The sequence below is a fragment of the Cucurbita moschata genome, unplaced genomic scaffold (assembly GCF_002738365.1).
Source record: "Cucurbita moschata cultivar Rifu unplaced genomic scaffold, Cmos_1.0 Cmo_Scf00056, whole genome shotgun sequence".
Lineage (NCBI taxonomy): Eukaryota > Viridiplantae > Streptophyta > Magnoliopsida > Cucurbitales > Cucurbitaceae > Cucurbita > Cucurbita moschata.
Window position 1 is genome coordinate 97,409 of NW_019268572.1, and position 3,442 is coordinate 100,850.

A 3,442-nucleotide genomic window follows, 5' to 3' on the forward strand; every position below is an offset into this window, starting at 1 on the left:
TATATATTTATATATTTACTATATGGATAACTAAGTGAATTCGTTGAACCACAAAAAAAAAAAAGTTATTTAATAATTTAAAATATCTATCGAAGTAAATATAATAACTTTTTTAAATAATAAATATGTTGCATATATTTGTATTTCACGACTAAGTCACTTACTGATTATTTCTTAAAGTAAGTCATGTGCTATTTTTACGTTTCACGTAAAAGCAAGACATCCTTATATAAGTGACAATAGCGACGCATGAAGACCATAGAGCTGGTGTTAGGGTAGTTGGTTTTCACCTTATTTTATACACAATTTTCACTTGCAACCATAATGACAAATTGAATAGCAGCAAAGTCACCTGACCATTTTATTTAGGAAATGTGGGGAATTAGGGCATTAGAATACGTGGATTAGTACCAGGAAAAGAAGCGCATCACATCAAAACTCAATTTTCTTCACAAGGGAAGAAACAATGGCAAGCAAAGTTGGTGGGAAATTCCGGAGTTTCAACACATTGAGATGTTGAATTTGAGTAAACCTCTAGGCACTTTTGGTGACATCTAGTGGCGTCGCATGCATATTCGAACATCTTCACATCACATTGTTTTGCGTGGGTTGCTAGAGGCACCATCCAACCAGCTGCGTAAAATTTTTAAGTTATACATACTTTAATACCCATCCAGGCTTACAACACAAAACATAAAGGCATCTAAACAACCATACGTACCTGAGAGAACCAGAACAAGAACAAAGAGGAAGCAAGAGAAGTTTGCCATCTCCTAAAATATCAGTGTTGTAATATACTAAATTTATGTGTTTGAATGTAGAGTTAGTTTGCTCATTTGCCATTGTAGAGCCTGTATTTATATACATATTTTATTTGACAAATATGGTGACTCAATAAGTTTTATATCTTCATTGGAAAGTAGCCAATTATGATACGTAACTTCAAACCCCAATGGAATATAACTAATCTTTTCATGGAATGACCTTAACTACCTCGACTAGAGTAGTATGTATTGTTATATAAATTACAACTATTAAAGATTCTGACATCCGAGTAAAGGAGTAAATGAATGAATCGAGACTATGTCCGGATGAAAATAGTCTTAAAGATAGGATGTTAAGAAAAGTTTTAAAAAAATTAAAAGTTACTATCCATTCCAATGTATAGTGTGTTTTGTTTGTAAAAATTCTATCTCTTCAAAATTTTCTTAAAATGCATGTAAGTTAGTACAAAATATGTTGGAATGATTCGTGTTGATCCATGGGAAAAATCTTCACTCTTACAACCGAAGAATAAGTAACATGACTATATGGCACGAAATATTGGGATCGTTAAGTGCCACATCCGAAAGAGTCATCCTCATTGTATAAATTCTCTCACACTCTCGCTCCCACTCCTCTATTTTCTTTTTGTTATTCTCAAGAAGGCCCCTGGATTGTATCTATCTCAAATCTCCACTATTCTTTCTCATTTCAGTTTCATCTTATCTTATTGACCCAATCTCTTTTCTTATTGTTATAGCCTTCTACAATAGATTTGTGGGTATTGGCCCGGAAGTGCAAAAGTACCGAAAGCACCAAACGCCAACCATTATTGGAAGCCATGAGAAATTTAGTAGGCTCCTTCCCTTTTCATGGCTACTAGTCTTTTGTTGCTGATATTAAAGTTTTGTATCAGAAACTCATTTGGTCGAATCTTGCTCCAGGTTTCCTTCATTCATCACTTCGTTTCTATTAGAAATTTTCTTTTTACGATCTCTCTTAGGGTTTCGTTGGATGTTGCTCAACTAGGTTTATTGTAACGACCTTAACATTTTACCTATTTAATCTGAGGTTATTACTATACCTTGAAATGCGGAGTATACATTAAATGGGCTCTATTCATAATTGCGACTTACTCACGCCTTTTATTACCTCGTGATAGAGAAAACGATTACAAGGAAAAAGAAAAGAACATTATTGAAATAAATGAAAAGTAACAAAACCAAAATGAATGTTTTATTCTACCCTATGGTTTATTATGCAAATATATTTCAACCTATACTAACCTATACTAACCTATACTAATGATGCAAACCGAATTCAGACTAGACTACGAAATGGAATAAACAAACAACTACCCTATGCATGTGCCACGATCCCGAGGTGTACGATGCCGTCGTCGTTGTCACATGGGTGCCTTGCCCTTATCTGAAAAAGTAAAGTAGCACGAGGCTAGAGTATTTCTAGAATACTCAGTAAGTGACCCCCTATCGGGGTTATGCGACAATCACATGCAATGCAATGATGGGACCTATCATTTCGTTTCGTCTTTCCTACGGTGCAATCCTAATGGGTAATCGAGGACGTGTACCATATACTTTACACACAGCCCATATGTGCGAGTATGGGCTCACCAGCTAGTTCGCACACCGCTGAGCCAGTGTCCTTATCCGGTGGACATACTCTGGGAGCCCCTTAGGCCGGGACCCGTTAAAACTAGAACCGTCACGGCAGCGCTATGCAAAGCATAACGATTGTTGTTCTACCATTGGATGTACGCGTCCGTACCCTCGTGATGGGATAAGGGTATCCCCCCAAAATGTACTATAGGGGGATACGACTAGTTGTCAACTTCTCCCTACCCAAGGTTATATAGTGTAAGCCGTTGTTATTTCTCTCTTGCTTGCTTATAGAACGTCTCTTTCAAAAATCTCTCTTTCGAAAATCTCTCTCTGCCCTCATTTTCTAAAACCTTCTCTTAAAACCGAGGCCAGAGGCTCGAACAGACGTCGCTTGGCCGTAGGTGACGCAAGAAGGAATTGGCTTAGCTCACTTGTCTTGGAAAGTGAGTGCCGCACAATCGCAAGTCCGCTGCCATTAAAAGTGCGAATGTGACATTCGGTGCCTGTCACGCCACCCTCTACCGCTCGCCGGCCGACCTCTTTTTTTTTTTTTTCTTCTCTGTCCTCTGAAATCAGTAACACAGTCCCCTTTTCCGATTTTCATATCTTTCGATCCGTTGATCGAATCGATATGATTTCTTCGGTAAAGTTCTAGATCGTGTTAGGGGCTACATCCTAGTATTTTTTTTTTTATTTATAATTTTTGCTTGACTACCGGACGAGTTAAGAGCGTCGGAAGTTTGCTCACCGTTCTCAGACGATTCTCGGATCTCCGCCTTCGGATTGAGGTCTTGGCCAAAATTCTTCACAGATCGTGCGTAGAGTCGTTCCTTGCTGAATATTTCAGCATTTTAGGACTCGATTCACATAGGAAAAACTCAGATCTGAGAAATGTCGTTTAGAACCTTACCTCGTGAAATGTTCTTGGGTCTTGACGGAGCGACAGCCTCGATAACCTCTCAATCATTGTACAAGTCTCGTCTGAAGGTTGATTCCGAAAGTGATCCGTTAAACTTCACGGCTGACTCCTATCAAATTTCTCTCTAACTCTCTTTTTC